Genomic DNA, 17,671 nt, shown 5'->3' with positions numbered 1-17,671 from the left:
AAAAAACCTCAATTTTCCACCACTTTTTGGTTCAAAAGGAGAGTCATACCAAACTCAAAATGCTGATTTCATTTCTCTCTGGACAGGTGATGCCAAAACTGTTGAGTTTCTCCAGCATTTTCTGTGTTGTTCTAATCTGACAGTAATTTACTTGCTCAGAATCAACTACAGAAATTTGACATGCTTTCGACAAATATGGCAGCATTTGCAGCTCTAAGCCACAACTGCATGGGTTCAAGTCTCACTCCAGAGACATCAGCGCAAAATGTAAGCTGGTTCTTGAGAGCATTCCCAAATGAGAGCTGTTCTGTTGTAGGTGCCACCGTTTAACTGAGATTTTAGCATGTAGACAGGTCCTCAGGTTAAGGTGAACGTAAACATTTCCAACATGTTACTAAGACGATCAGTAGAATTAATCTCAATGTTTAGGGCAAGAAACATTTTTTCTTTGAATTACCATTACAAAAAGCAGATGACCTGATTATTATTGCATTGCTGTTGTTTGTGGGAGTTTGCTGTGTAGAAATTGGCTTCTACATTTAAAACAATGACTACATTTGAAGTAGTTTAGTAACTATAACATGCAGTTGGATGGACTGAAGACTATATAAATTGCCATCTCTCTTTTTCCTTCTATTTTTTCATGGAAGAAAAACATCCAACTGGAAGGTAGCTGAACAATACCTCAGAAAGAACCTCTAAGAATGAAGAGAACAATTGCAATGGGGTCAGGAGAAGCTCACCAAAATGTAACCAGCAGCTTGACCAGTGGCCATTCTTTATTACTTGCAAAATGAGAGACAGGACGTTAAAAAAAAACTGCTGCTCCTAAATTCCCTGATGCAGCAGGGAAACTGAGAACTAATGATATATTTTTTAAAAAGCTCCTTAAAAAAGCCTTAGAAATTACATTGAAAATTACAACACCCTTGATGAGTGGGTTGAGGCACGACAGAAGTTTTGAAAGAATGAAACTGATGGGACATCAATTCCTTTTCCTCCCAAATGCTAATCAATTTGGACAATGCAAAATGCAAATCTTCAATTTACGTCCTTACTATCCACTAGTTTTCCGTCAATTTCCACAGTTGATGACGTTTGGAACAGAATGAAAGTAACTCAATTACAGCTGTCTTGACAGTAGAAAACAGGTGGTGGTGGTGGAGGCTTCTTTTTCAGATTGGAGGTCTACGACCAGCAGTGTTCCACAAGGTTTTGTATCAAGTCCACCTTTGTTTGTCATTAATATAAACTATTGTATGAGAATATTGGAGGTATGGTTAGTAAGTTTGTGGTTGACACCAAAATTGGTGGCATAGTGGACAGTGAAGTTGGTCATTTAAGATTACAAAGGCATACTGATCAACTGGGTCAATGGGCTTCTACAGATGCACCATAGAAAGCATTCTGACTGGTACATAGTGGCATGTCACAGCAACGGCTTTGCCCAGGACCACAGAAAATACAGAAAGTTGTGTGCACAACCCAGACCATTACAGAAGTCAACGTCCCATCATGGGCTCCATTTGCACTTCTCATCGCTGTGGAAAGGGTGCCGACATCAAAGGCCCCTCCCATCCCAATACTGCTCTCTTCCAAACTCTTCTTTAAGGTGTAAGTTACAGAAGCTTGAACACACACATCAACAGGCTCAAGAACAGCTTCTTTCCTGCCATTATTGGACAGCTGTATGGGCTAACTTCAACCAATGTTGATCTTGTTAATGTTAATCCTGCTTCACACACCTATTGTGCAGCGTAACCTGGATGCCTCATTCTGCCCAAGCACCCTATGATCTGCCTGCACTGCTCGCAAAACAAAGCTTTTCACGGCACTTAGGTACATGTGACTACAATAAATCAAATCAAATTAGGAGTGACAGATGGAGTTTAATTTGGATAAATGCAAAATATTACATTTTGTAAAACATAAAGGGCAAGACTTGTGCAATTAATGGTAGGGCCCTGGGTAGTATTGTGGAAGAGAGAGACCTCAGGGTTCAGGTACAAAATTCTTTGAAATTTGCGTCACAGGGAAACAGGATAGTTAAGAAGGCATTTAGCACCCTTGACTTCATTGCTCAGACCTTTGAGTACAGATGTTGGGACGTCATGTTGGGGTTGTACAGGACATTGGTGAGGCCGCTTCTGGAATACTGTGCGCAGTCCTGGTTGCCTTGTTATTCAAAAAATATTTACCATCATGTTCTGGGAATGGAGGGTTTGAGTTATAAAAATAGGTTGGGACCTTTTTTAAAAAAATTGGAGTGCAGGAGGTTGAGGGATGACCGTATTGAGGTTTATTAAATCATAAGGAGCATAGATAAAGTGATTAGCCTTTTCCCCAGGGTGGGAAAGTTCAAAACTAGGAGGCATATTTTAAGGTGAGGGGGGAGCAATTCAAAAAGGACATGAGTGCAATTGTTTTTTACATGGAGAGTGGTTAGTGTGTGGAATGAACTTCCAGAGGAAGTGGTGGATGCAGGTACAGTTCCAATGTTTAAAAAACATTGGGATAAATACATGAATAAGAAATGTCTGGAGGTGACTAGATTTAACACTTGCGGGGCGGGGGGTGGGTGGGAAACAGGATCAAAAGGTTACGGGGAGAAAGGTTAGGCTATTGAGTTGGACAACCAGCCTTGATTGTGAAGAATGATGGAGCAAGCTGAAAGGGCCGAAAGGACCCAAAGAGATCCCTACCCCTTCTATCTTTGAGATTTCTATAATATGGGCCAAAGGGCCAAATGTAAGCAAATGGGACTGGTTCCGTTTGGGAACATGGTGGGCGTGGACTAGTTGGACTGTCGGGTCTGTTCTATGCTGTCTAACTCAGTGCCTCTATAACTCAAATTAAGATTATTGCTCTGAGCTGATCAGTGTAGCGTACTAAGTACAGTGAAGTTATTCAGTTTACATGAAACCAAAGTGACATTTTGTAATGATCACACTAGTGAGATAATTATGGGTTAATCACCATATCACATATGCCTAACGCATGTCTCAGAGTCTGGACAGTTGCACATGTCATATAAACTCAAACACAGCTGACGTTATCCTCAGGAAGCTTCCACATTTCAAGGGAGCCAAGGAGGTGTGCCTCTGATTTACAATTTTAGACGCTGCAGCAGGCAATTAGCACAAAAAGTCATCTACAACATAGGCAAGGGCTGATCAGCTCAACACCAGTAATTCAGCTCCTCACAAATAAATGTGCTGTCCTCTTCATCTAAGTGTATATCGCTTTATACTTCTGTCTTATTCAGTCACCTTGCCTCACCTTGAAGTTAATCCCAACTGCACTCAAACACCAAATTTAAATGCTGCAGATGCTTAAAGCCTGAAAAAAGTATGCTGGAATACCTCAGATCAGGTAGCATTTGTGGGAAAGAACAATATGAGTGTTTTAGCATTTTTGTTTCCTCTCTTGCCACCACCCACCAACCCCCACCTCAGCATTGTATTGTAACAATTTCCAAATTCTTACCGCTTTTTGGACAAGGAATTTCCCGCAAAATGCCCTACATTAAACAACTGGTAACCATTCTGTATGAATGGCCTCTCATTGTGGTCTCCCATACAAGTGGAAATTTTTTGTCAATATCTATCTTATTGAGCCCTTTTGAAATTTCACGTATTTCATCAGGTTAACATGGAGCTTTCATTTTCTCAAGCAGACAGCCCCAGGTTTTTCTCCCCTGCATCTTATGTAGGTATTCTCAGCTCTAGATCATCCTTGCAAACCTTGGTTGCACTCTAATGTTTGTGTTCTTTTGAAAGATGGTAAGTACAAAATGCACAGTACAAGAAGTCCCGTCTAGACAAGGTTTGTTTTAAATTTTGCCTAATCTTTTCTCTTTCAAAATCTCTCCGGTAATGATCTCCAATTGATTTTGGATGATTTTTCAACTCAGCACTTCTAAATGCAGTCTGTGCATCCAAATCTTTGATCCCTTTGTCTCTATGACTTATTTTAAGTCCCTCTCAATGGTGTATTTTCTGAACAGTTGAGCAGTTCCAAAAATTGGGGATGGATTTTTATAAAACATTGTTATTAATATTTTTGGTAGATAGAGAAAGAGACAGAATTCCACAGCACTCTAACATGACATGATCAAATCTAGCTACGAGGAATTAAATTTAAAAGCAAACGACACAATACTAAAAGAGCAACATAAATTAGCATTTTTTTTTCCTGATGTTACTTGAGAGATAAATTTTAAATGTTGGCTTGGACACCAGGAGAACACCTTTCCTCCTTCTTTTGCAAACTGTGCTCTGAAATCTCTCACACTTGAACATCAGATACAGCTTTACCTGAAAGAGAGTACAATCAGCAATTCAAGTAATTGAGAGGAATAACCTTGGGGAGTGGAGGAAGCAAACAGACTGCAAAAATACGCAGGAAGAACACGATCACATTTGGTGGGATCAGTTGTTTCAAAAATTGCTTGATATTTTGATATTTATGAGTGCTGCTACCACACTGGATATGATTGGAGTTCTCCTAATGTATGGACACTTGTATGCAAGTGTGGTTGGAACTTGCATTAAAAATCCAGGTCTTTCATACATATTTCTCACGTGTAGCGTTTTGATAAGTGTACTTATGTTCACCTGAATCCAACATATTCATTTGTAACAACAGTGGGATGGAATCTGTTCATGTTTCCAAAAGCAGTCTGGCTATTTGATCTTCCAAGAACTTCACAACTCATTTTTTTTTGAGAAATCATGGATTGGAGCCCCTGCATTCAGCATATAAATAAAACTGGATAAATTTTAGAAAAATATGTAATCAGTAGACCACATGATATTTATTTTAAACTGGTTACATATTGGAATACATTCCAAGAGGTGGGTCACAGTTTGCTCCAGGAACTTTATGTCACTGCCCAAATTCAAACAATATACTCATTTCTGTATGATTTGCAGAATGGTTGCAAAGGCAGTATAAAACCAAACCAGATCTTCCCTGTGTGAGTTCATCCATGAAAATGGTATGTATGGCAAACCCATGTAAACAAAGTAACTGGTCACCAGAATTTACTACTTGACAAAATATAAAATTATTAAGCACAAGAACATCTAAACATACAAAAACTAGAGGTCAGCAATGACTGCTGCAAGCTTTGAAAACTCAGTGGATGATTTCAAACAAAGAGGAAAAGGACGCATACAAAAATTTTTGTTTTCAAAATATAGTACATCTGAAAATTCACCGATAATAATTTAATGTATAAATTTGTAAAAGAAAGCAGCTTAGGTTTTGAGATGGAATGCCCCAAGAACACATAACTGAAACATTAGTTATTAAGCGTTCACACTGAACACATCTGGATTGCTAAAAACAAGCAGAGAGTTTGTACTCAACAGTTAGAAAACAACTCCCAAGAAAATGACTTTCACATCTCACTCCACTGTCAAGTTATTTGCAGTTCGCTAAAGGAAGCTAAATTTTTACATTGAAATAGCAATACTGACTCAAGAAACAACTTCCATATTGCAATTTCTGCAGCAGCACTATTTTTAAGAAAAATGGCTCTTAACTACTCACAGTTAGAGGAGTGGGATTGTATTAACGTTCAAGTGCTCAAAATAATATTTTCTTCCTACTGACAATTATTTCTCAACTTGTGAAAATAGGTTAATGTCTGAAAGAAAAGTTATTTTGTTGCTCCATTTACAAGAATAATGGTTAGATTTAAACACAATATTTGCACATGTTCTTGCTAACAGACAATTAAAAATTCATTTTTGGACAACTCAACAATCAATTCATTTGACTGAGAAATAAAGGACAATTGATAAAACTTGAAGTGCTTCAGTACTTTTCAGCAATCAGCAGATATAATGTTTGAGGAAAGCTGCATTATTTTTAGAAAAACACCTTTTTATTTCAGTCAACTCAGATAATTTTAATACAACATTGTTGTGTTAAAACTGTGATCAAATTTTCAAAGTTCTGCTTTAAGCTGGAATCATTTTAAATGAATCACAAAAACTATCATTGTTTGCTGACACAGAGTAGCTTTACCAATACAAAAACATTGCGTAAGCATGCATAAATTAACAAAAAGTTGAAATCAAGTATGACAGATTCTCAACCAAACACAGGTTTAGAAACTTCACTACTTCATTTGTTGAGTGCAATTCACATAACAGTGGTAAATTTGAGCGCTGAGGCAAACTGTGTCAACTGAGTCAGCTTCTTTATCACTGTTTCATTAACAGTAGAAAAATATGAAAATGTAAAAAACATAGACAGAGGCCACTTGGCCCATCTGATTCAAGCTGCACACACAAATCTTCTCTCACCATAATTGGGCTGAAACGTACGCTTTGGTCATATCCTTTTATCTGTTCTCGCTCATGAGATAATTAGACTGTGGAAGAATTGAGGGATATGAAAGGTGGGGGGATAGGTAGTATGGAGGCAGATGATTAGCCATGATCTTATTGAGTGGTAGAGCAGGCTCAAGTGGCCATATGCTTTCTTCTGCTTTTTCTAATATGTTGCAATTACTATTTAAAAAAAAACAAAAGAAATGTAACTGAATGCACAGGAAAGAAATATTTATAGGATTCATGCTTTACATGCTGATGTAAATCTTAGACTTGAGTCATTCTTTCTGGAGTGATTTCAAACAGTCACATTTTTGTTCGTTCTAAAATTTAGGCATACAAAAAGATAATGTGTGTTTTTGTGACGTGTACTCGAACAATGTGATAACGTGCAAATAACACCAAACTGGATGGTATAGTTAATACTCTGAAGGACTGCAACGTATGAATATGTAGAAAAACACCATATCATCAAGCAGAGCAGCATGGCTTCATGAACAGGAAAGCATACCTGATAAATTCATTCAAATTCTTTGAGGAGCTAACAAGCAAGATAGGTAAAGTATAATGAATGTAACACATTTAGCTTTTCAGAAGGTGTTTGATAATATATCAGATGTTTGACTACTTAATAAGAGAAGTGCCTGCGGTGTTGGAGATACACATGAGCACGAAGATAGGATTGACTAACAAGCAGAAGACAGAGACTGGGATAGGGGCACATTTTCAGGATAGCAACCTATAACTAATGATATGCCACGAGAATCGGTGCTGGGGCCACTAATATACAGGATATATATTAATGACTTGGACAAGGAATGAGAGAGTGTACTGTAGTCACATTTGTGGATGCCACAAAAATAGGGATGGCAGGTGGTGAGGACGACACAGGCAGATTTAGACAGGGTATGTGAGTGGCCAACAACTTAGCAGATGGAATATAATGCAGGAAAATGTGATGTTATGCACTTCAGCAGTAAGAATAGAAGAGCTGAATATTATTTATATTGCAACAGACTGCAGAAAAATGCAGGGGTATTCGGCAGTCTTTATCCATGAAACACAAAAAATGCAATTTCGTTGCACAAGAGGGAAAGCAAATGGAATTCTGGCTTTCATTCCAAAGGGAAGAGACTATATATAGTGGGAGGCTTTGCTAAAATGGCTCCTAAAATCTCTTCTAGCAACGTACAAGCCAGACAACGGCTGGTATACGATGAATGATGTGGCGCCCGAGATACACTGGTGTGGGACGCAGTCCAGAGAAGATTTACTGGGCTGTTATCAGGTACGGAGGGGTTGTCTTATGAGCACAGGTTGATACATTGGTCCAGAACTTATTGCAATATGGAAAAACGAGAGGCAGACTTACTGCAACGTGTAACATTCTTGGAAAGTTAGAAGGGTAGATCTGGATGGGTCATTTCCCTTTGTGGGAGGGTCTAGGACTAGATGGTATAACCTCAGAATAAGACACCACACGCTGAGGACAGACAAGGAAGAATTTCATCTCTCAGGCAATAGTAAATCGGTCTTATTCTTTAACATGGAAGGCTGTTGAAGCTGGTTCATTACGTATTTTCAAGGCTGTCATAGATAGACATTTAATCAGTAGGGGAATCAAAAGTTACAAGGAAAAAGGTACAAAAGTGGTATTAAGAATTATCAGAACAACCATGATTTCATTGAATGATAGAACAGATCTGCTTGGCTGAATGGCCGACTTCACCTCGTATATCTTACGGTCTGTCTTTTAATGTAAAACAAACACATATTCTTGAAAGTGGGCCTTAATCCATGACCACTAGGAATTTTCAGCATTATCTTTGCACTACTGAACCAAACACCAAAACCCATCAAAGATTACTTGCATACAATAGCATAGCAGTTATAGTAGAGGACAAGTCATCCAACATCTACTGAGATAAACTTAAATCACACTATACAGTTCAATAATACACTTTAATCTAATTTCGTAAATCTGGAATGAATATTTTCAGTACTGGTGCCCAAGCCACAAGACTACCACTACATAAAATAAATCTGGGGTCGGTTAAGCCTTTCCTTGCTACCTTGTCCATTCAATGTGTGACTGCAAACTCATGGTAATCTGGCAACTCTTAATTACCATCTGAAATAGCTGACCAAAACTACCTTCAAAAGACAATAATATCACCCAGCTTGAACCAACAATGCCAGATGTGTGGGAAAATGTGGCACCAAGTTAGTTAAGTGAGAATAGAAGGGTAAATTTGTGATTTTAAAACAAGCAGAATGCTATAACTACAATGTTACGGACATACTAAAATATCATGAAGTTCTGTCGTCCTACAATAGCTAATCACAAGTTATGGCAGGGATCGTTAACTACTAATTGGAGGTTTCAGCTCCATATAAAGTCATACTGTCTATCATGGAGGTGCCCAGCACAACTACCAGAGGCAAAGTTGATACACTCAACCATCTTCAGCCAAAAGTGCTAAGTACCTATCATTTCTCAGCCACATTCTGAGATGCCTCCCCAAAATCCCCAATGCTTATCTTTGACCAGTTCTATGCACTTCCTAAGAAAACATTGACTCCGCACATTGGATACAGCCAAAAGCTATCAACCCTGCTTTACGACTGAAAATGTACAGTCTAAAATCAACATCATGGGAGTTACTATTAACTAGAAACGCAACTGGCCAGGTTAAATAATTCTAGTGGCTACAAAGACAGGACAGAGACTTGGAATCCTGCAGCGAGTAACTCATCTCCTGATGCCTAAAGCCAGTCCACCATCTACAAGGCACAAGTCAGGAGTGTGATCGAATAACCCCGACATACCTGCTTGGGTGTGGTTCCAACAACACTCAACATGACACCATGCAAGACAAAGCAGCCGGCTTGATTAGCATTACATGCACAAACATCCCTCCTTCCACCACTGATGCTCAGTCGCAGCCGTGTTTACCAGCTACAAGATGCACAGCTGAAATTCACCCAATTTCCTTTGGAAGCATCTTCCGAACCCACGATCACTACCATCTCGAAGGACAGGGTCAGCAAATTCAAGGGAACATCACCACCTGCAAGTTCCCCTCCAAGGTACTCATCACCATGACTTGGAAATATATTGCTGGGCCTTTAACTACTACTGAATCAAAATGCTGAAATACTGTCCCCCAATGACAACAAACTGACCACAGCAGTTCAAGAAGGCAGTTCACCAGCACCTTCTCAACAGCAACAAGGGACCTAGCTAAATTAGCAATCATTAAGTCCCATGAATGAACATAAAGTACTCCAGAACTATTTGGATCGCAAGCCAAGTTTTTCCAGTACATTTAGAAATCTTGCATCGAACCCAAAGTGGAAAACTAACAGGTGTACCCATTCACAAATGGCCAGATGAATCCACTTCAATTAGCTATCATTCTATCAGCTAACTCGCAAATATATTTTCAGATCAACCCATTCAGGGATGTTATTACACACTTGCAGAACTGTTCGGGCTCCTATCCAGGCCTCCTGGCTCAAAAGTAGGGATAACACTCGTGTGCCACAAGAACCCTTGAACTCTCAATCTTCAGTCAAGTGATTAAAACTGACAATGGGGTTTATTAATAAACAATTTATCAATCAATAACTTGCCGATGGTCAGTTTAGAACATACCAAGAACACAATTTATCGCAGCCTTGATTCAAACATGCACAAGAGTTTAACTTATGATCCAAGGTGATAGCCACAGCCCGTGACCCAAGGCAGAATTTGGCTGGCTGTCATATTAAGGACCCCTAGAGAAATTAAAATAAATTGAGATAGAGAAGGTGGGGTGTGGGATGTTTAAACTTAACTGGTTGAAGTCATAACCAGCATAAAGGAAGGTAGGTGTGCTTGTTGAAACCCAATCATTACAGTCCCAGGATATGGCTGGAGTTTCTCGAGGACTCTGCCTCAGGCCGAACCATCTTCAGCTACTTCAGTTATGTAGTCTGAATCAAAAGTCAGAAATGGGAGAGAGAACTGATGATTGAAGAGTGTTCATGTCCATTTTGCTGCTTGTCAGATACTGAAGCAGCCTGTCCCTGCATGTGACAAGATCAGAGTATTGCAGACTGGGCTGATAGGCAGATGTAACATTTGTCTTGCACGTGCCACGCAGTATTACTTTACACAAGAGTGTTGAACGTCTACTGACATTACACAACATGACTATGGCCAAATTCCTCCAGCAATATCCACTAAGGATCCAAAATGTTGACCAGACCAGCCACATAAATGCTGTGGTTAGATTAAGCCAATAGACACAGGGTGCTCTGCACTGAATGACTCCCAAAACCTTTGCATGACCTACAAGGCAATTACGTGGATAAGTGGACCTTTAACAAAACTCAAGATCATTCATGTGCATTCAAGACAAACTAGCCAGCTTGATCCACATCTTTTCCACAATCTCAAACTTTAGGTCTATCAAGCATCTCCACATTTACATGATACACCACAACTCCTTTGACAGCGCTCTTCCCACACCACCTCCCCCAACCAACCAACTTCACCCAAACCTACAGGTACGTAGGTGGCAGGTACACAGAAATATTATCACCATTGCATGGTTCGTTCATACCCCATCTGGATTCGAAATGTAATAAGTTAAAATATTGAAACGCCCCAATTCAAAAGCACTCAGTTTCTTGTAGGACATGGATTACAAGAAGTCAAGAAATAAACTTGCTGCTCCTTTCTCATGTGCAATTAGGGATGGGCAATAAATGTGACCTTGCCAACAATATTCACATCCTCTGAGTGACTCAAAAATGCTCCACTTTACAGTCACTCATCTTTCTTTAATATCACACAGAACATTGCTCACAACACCATCATTTAATTATCGATTTTCTATACAGCCTTCGATATGGAATATTTTATTTTTTGAGGTCCCTAAAGACACAGTTCCTTCACCTTGTTCACATGTGAACAGTACTTTGTTCAAAAAAAACTTGTATGGCTGTCTCCTAATTCATTCTTCACTCATCTATATTTGTTCTGTTGTCCCACAGCGAACATCATTCTCACCTCTGTCCTAAATAAAGTGGTGTCTAAGACATCTGCTTTCATTTCCTATTGACTGCTCTAAGGGTCCTAAACTATAATGCTGCATGTCTTGTAATGGAGTCTGCTCCTAATACCTCTCATCCAACCTGGAGATGATTAACAGAAAATACTGTGTCCAATTGGCGATCAGATGTTTTTATCTTTGGCCATAATCCACTCTCTGGTTCAACTTCACCTGAATACATTTCAAACCAAAGTCCTGTGAATATCAGAGATAACAAAGTGTGAAACTGGATGAACACATGAGCTGATGAAGGGCCGAGGCCCGAAATGTCAGCTTTTCTGCTCCTGAGATGCTGCTTGGCCTGCTGTGTTCATCCAGCTTCACACTTTGTTATCTTGGATTCACCAGCATCTGCAGTTCCCCTTGTTACTGTGAATATCAATACACTTCTGAACTCTCTTTTCCCTTGCAAGCTGCAAATCTATCAATCTGCAAGCCTGTCCTTTTGTCCATTTATTCACATGATTTGGAAAACCAAATTCACTCACTCTCATTTTAACACTTTTCCCCCTTGGACAGGGAAAAAAAATGTAGCTATTTGCCAGCATCTGTCTTTTAAGTCTTCACTTTTCAAATTTTACAACCAGATTTGAAAAAGCACTAATCCTTGGCTCACAGTCTCTCCTACTTTATTCTTGATCAGGCTGGTATGCTACACAGGTATCATGGCCTTGAATCTTCATCTTGAGACATGAAGATAAGACAGAAACACAACAATGAGGAGCAAATGCAGGCCATTCACTCCTTCAGGCAGCTTCTCCATTCAATATGATCATGGCTGATCCTCTAGCTGTACACCAAATTCCAGCTTTTGTTCCATACATGTTGAGCCTTTAAATGACTAAAATTGCATCAAATGTCTTGAATATAACCAGTGACATAGCCTCTATAGGCTTGTGCTAATGAATTCAGGTTGACAACACTTCAAGGGAAGAAGCATCTCACCTTGGTCCTAAATGGCCTACTCTGTATCCTGAGACTTAGATTTCTGGTCCCCAACTCCCCAACCAAGGGAAGCCTGCGCTCCACATCTAGACTGTCCAGCCTGTTTAGAACTTATGCCTTTCAATTAAATCCCTTCTTATCCTTCTGAACTTGAGTGAATAATGGCCCAGTCAAACAAAATCTCTCCTCATTGCACAGTACCTTGTATCAGCCTTGTGAACTCAAAGTGCAGTTGAATTAGCTTTATTGTCACTTCTACTCAAATGAGTACAATGAAAAGTTTACAAGTCACCCCACGACGGTGCCATCTAAGGGACAAAGGATCTTAGGATCAAAGAATAAAGTCTTAGGAACAAACAAAAATTGGAAAGTAAAGAAATAACAAGTCCAGTATTACAGATCATAGGAATAAATGAGAGAAATAAAGAAATGAAATATTCAGAATAACAGTTTTTCCATCCCAGTCTATGCCAGCACCTAGCCTCCAGTAAATCAAAGAGGGATGTTCACCACTTTGCCACCACTTGTGCAGACCCACCAATGTAGGAGCTGTCACTTGGCCAATAGCCAGAAGTTCCTGCCCTGGGCCTTTCACGACTACAATCAGGAGTCTCTGGCTTTGCTGCTCCCACTGCCACGCCAGCACCAGGAGTCCCTGGCTCCACTGCCAGGCCACCGCACCAGGAGTCCTATTTCCTCCAATGCCAACTGCATCTTTCCGTAGGGAGGGAAAACACACTGCAATACAATACACCAGGTGTGTTCTCATCAAGGCCCTGCATAACTGCAAAAACATTCCGACTTTGGAACTCAAATCCTCTCACAAGGCCAACAGACAGGTCGCAAATCCTTGGTGTGTAAACCTCAGGACCAACTAGTTTTCAGGTAAAGGATTCTTTTTGATTCTACTATAGTCTGCTTGGGCCCTTTTAAAAAAAACTTCATTTAACCTGAATGAACCAAGAGCAAAGCTTTCTTTCCTCAAAATGACCCAAACAGATCCAAGTAGAATGACAGATATGCTGAGTTTGGCCCTTTTGGTGGGCCTGTTTTTGACGCCTTTTTGTGTTTTGGATGTCGGGGTGAACAATAGCCGACCTGCACATTCGCCTTCCTCATCACTTACTGCGCTTGCCTGTTTACTTTCACTGTGTAGCAAACAAGGACATCCACATTCCCCAATATCATCGCCATTTAAATCAGCGTCTGCCTTTGTGTTTCTCACACCCTCATGTAGAAAGTCACATTTATCCACATTAGACTGCATCACCACGTGTTGGCCCACACACTCAACTTGTCTGGACCGCACTGAAGCCTCCAGTAAATCTCTTTGAAACTCACATTAAAAGTGGGAAGCTGAACTTTAGATCAAAAAAGTTCTTCAAAGAAACAGCCAACCAGCAGATTTTAAAACATTGATCTGAGGGAAAGCCATCTACCTTTTTTATTTTAATCGATGACAGAACGTTAGATAAATTCATCAGAACAAGAGGGTGAAAGACGTGCGACTCTCTAGATCATGCCATACGCACAACTGCAACCGACATCATGTTCTCTCCGTGCCACAGTGCTATATTTAGACCCGATTGGTTTTGTCTCGAACAAAGCGGATTAGGAATACATCTGTGCTTTAGGTTCCTGTCAGTCACTTATCAGAGCAAACTGTTTCTTCATTACTGCCTCTCAGTCTCTGGATTAATAACCAGTGAAGATGTTTCACAAGATTTCCGTTTATTCGCAGTGGAATTCAACTGTAGAGCACGATAACGGTCCTTCCAACACTGAGGATGCTACTGAGATCAATCGTTTGCAAACAATGCAACATGGCTACACACGTCAGAAGATTAATTTCATCTCGCTTTATAAGGCAGTTCAGCACCGTACCAACGTTACAATCTGTCAATGTCACTGCTGTCTTTGTATAAGTTGTCAGGTACTGGATAAAGGAATAGGGATCCCCCCCCACCTTCTATTTTATTCCGCGTTGGGTTGCCCCGCTACCATCCAGCTTCGGAAATATTAGTTGACAGCCCGCAATAATACGTTCATTGGAACAGAATTACTGAACAATAAAATGCTTTTTAAATATTCTCACTTTTAACATCAAAATGTTCTCGATTTTCACACGGCTTTTAAAAGAATCATGTTATTTGTCTGACTTCGACAGATTTGAAAACAGCTGAGACCATCAAACAATGTAGGTCACTTCACTGGAGATATTTAAAAGACACAAGTTGAACTATTTGCCATGCATCTGAAGTTTCTTTCATTTTTCCGAATAGCTTCTGCTGAGATTTAAACCCATCCCAATCCAGAATAAGAGAGCCACGATTGAAAATATACAGTTCCCCATCACGCTGATGCTCCAAGCGGCCCTTTCGAATTCAATGCTACGGCTTTCTCTATTTAACATTAAAAGGGAGACAGGTCCTTGAAATTGACAAGAATTTTAAACCACTTCCAGCCCTAAATAAAACATCCCTCGGGCTGACCGCCCGGCAGCGACCCGATTCACCTAATACGGCCTAATAGAGAAAAAGGCTTAAAATTATACCAGCAAAAAGAAACATACAACCTGCACCGGAATGCTCAGCTCCAAAACCAGAGCAACCGTAAGCTCAGGACAGAAGACAAACCCCCGGACATACCTCGTGCCCGCAGTTAGCCGTCCCTTCTGGCTGCAGCTTCCACACAAAACCCGGGCAAGATTTCCAGGGCTCCGGCTGCTCCCATCTCCAGCCCCCCTTGCAACGGCAGATCCGGGCTCCGTGCTCCGCCGATTCCTTCGCCAGTTTTTCACAGGAGCTTGCGCACAGGACTGACCTGCTCACCTACAAGCTGGTGTCTTCAAAAATACACACTGATCGAAATACATCACATCCACAGCTCAGCTTAACCCTTTAGAACAGAATGGTGAAGAAAAGTTGATCTGTCCCTGTGATTACACGGAAATGTTCACAACCCCATAGGAATCCCCCTGGGATAGAAACTGGGCTCTCAGCTCATCAAGACTACGCGTGCTTCTGTCCATCAGCCAGGAATTGATATGAATTAACATTTCTCGTTGCTTTCTGCTGATCTTTTCTGTTTGCATTGCCGCGTTCGATGACCCTGTGTGAACGCAGAACGCGGTGTCTCTGCTCCTCTTTCACATTCGGATATTAGTTTTCTTGCGGACTTCCAAACAGATTTAGTCCTGTTTTTGTGCACTTGTATATCTGTCTAACTTACCCGTGCACTGCTGCAGCATTTCACACTCTCTCCGGTACATGAGCAACAGCTCACCCTCAGGCAAAACGTGCAGCTCATGTATTTCCATATTCATAGGTATGTCACGAAATAAGAGTTGTGTTTCTCAGCATTCCTATGAAAGTCTGGTTTACATTTTTTCATGAAAAATCATTTGAAATGTACTCACTCCACATTGCTTCGTGGCAGATTTTTGTCTCATGAGAACTAACTTTATAATCATCTCAGTACACACCCCTCAGTCAGCAATAAAAGTGAACTGGTCATTCTTCCAAGTGTTGTTGTGAAATTGCTTGCCAAAGGTGTGTATAAATCGACACTGCACTTGACAAGGTAACAAAACTAACTCACTTCAAACAAGTGACTGCGAAACGCTCTGGGTACGCTCAGAATCTCTCTAAATGCAAAATCATTTCGACGCGTTTTTTGTTGCTCCAAATCATTGCCTCAATGTCTCTCTCACTCCCGCGGCCTGGTCCCCTTGGTTCCTTGTGCGACGCAGCAGCGGGCCCAAAGTTCTGTGCCTCACACAAGCGTTCCTGTACATGCGCTGCTATTCGGTCCCCCTTATCTGAGCCAGTCATTAATCCGCACCAAACCTTCAAAGCTCTCGTGTCTTGAACTACGCCTTTTGCAGCATCGAGCTTCAGAGTTTCAATGGTTATCGGCGAACTAAAGGTTGATCCCAAAGCCCATTCCACTTGATGTGGAGAACTTGACGTCTTTGAACTCCACCCCCTCCCCACTCAGCCAACGTATCCATTATCCATCGCTTTTTCTCATTCTAATTCCGAAGGAAAATACTCCGGTCCCCCAAACTGGAGATGACGGCGTTGTGAACCGTTTTGTCCAAACTGAAGGCAACCGGACGAAAAGGAAGGCGGTGGGGTGTTAGATAGAGTTATGATGCATAGTTACAATGCCTTTGACATAAACCATGGTTTATAAACTAAACCGTGAACTTGCCGAGCAACTTGCGAGAGAATATTCATTTTTCACTGTTCGTGCTCCTTACAAACCGGTTATCAGAGCTCCAAGCGCCATCTGTGAAATGGAGACAAAATTATTGTGTTGCTACATGTTCTTCATTTAGTCAAGACGGTGTTTGTCTCTACAACTGCAATGACAGGAAACCTGCAATTTTATCTCCTCGCCTCTTGGACCTCCGCAAAAGTGTTGGAGAAACTCAGCAGGTCCAGCTGTATCCGTGAAGAGTGAGAGTTAACAGTTCGAATCGAATTCATGTCATTTGGGCTCGAAAGTTAATTCTGTCTCTCCCTCCGAAGATGCTCCCTTCACTTTCTTTGCAACATCCTCAGTGTCTTGCTTTCGTTTTCTTTATCATAGGAGGTGGAGACATCGCCAACATTTCTGTATTTCTGTTGAAATGTCGATTTTGTTCTTTTTATTTGCAATAATCACCAATTTTGGACATAGCAAATGGTTGATAATAGGTAAAAGTGTGATTTCTTTCACAGTACACTTCGAAGACAGGGCTGAATTTTTTTTAGGAGACTATGGATAATGATGGGATAGTGTAAGGGGATGGGCTTAGATTAGTTCACAGGTCGGTGCAACATCGAGGGCCGAAGGGCCTGTTCTGCGCTGTGTTGTTCTATGTTCTATTGGTTTTATAACAGAGAAACTGCTCCGATTTAAGCTTCACGCGGAAGTGCTTTTTTGTTGTTCAAAAGCGTTTCTTTATATGAGTCAGACAGCACTCAGACTTGGTCACGGGAAAAGCATGAGCAGAGAGCCCATTTCGCACAATAAGTCGAAAACATGAACGCAGGGCTGTCTGGGCGAGCGTCAATTTTACAAGTGTCTTATGGAATAAACGGTGTACTTATGCTTCTCAGGTGTACAACTCTGAACGTGTCCGCACATGGTTTAACTGCCTGTACTTCGGCATTTTGTTTTCAAATCAAAAGTTACCGCACCAATCGGTAATTGTACAACAAGTGAATACCACAGACATAATTCTCGCCAAGATACTGTTAGCCTTGTGCCTTTCCAGTGCCGTAAGGATGG

General features: G+C 40.7%; 1 protein-coding gene across 3 annotated transcripts in view; it reads right to left on the bottom strand.

The window, feature by feature from the left end:
* Positions 1-16,309, bottom strand: part of znf385b (zinc finger protein 385B) — a 350,354-nt gene extending 334,045 nt beyond the window's left edge. Inside the window, exon 1 of one of the 3 annotated variants that reach the window (XM_048535396.2) lies at positions 15,040-16,309. The gene's annotated coding sequence lies outside the window, so the exon portion shown is untranslated. Of the gene's footprint in view, positions 1-13,830; positions 14,255-14,966 lie in introns of those variants that run through there. The other 2 variants (XM_048535397.2, XM_048535398.2) reach the window with 2 other exon arrangements.
* Positions 16,310-17,671: the final 1,362 nt, after the last annotated feature.

This window comes from Stegostoma tigrinum, chromosome 7 (assembly GCF_030684315.1).
Source record: "Stegostoma tigrinum isolate sSteTig4 chromosome 7, sSteTig4.hap1, whole genome shotgun sequence".
Lineage (NCBI taxonomy): Eukaryota > Metazoa > Chordata > Chondrichthyes > Orectolobiformes > Stegostomatidae > Stegostoma > Stegostoma tigrinum.
Note: the sequence above shows the minus strand (reverse complement) of the source record. Positions and strands in the feature narration are given on the sequence as shown.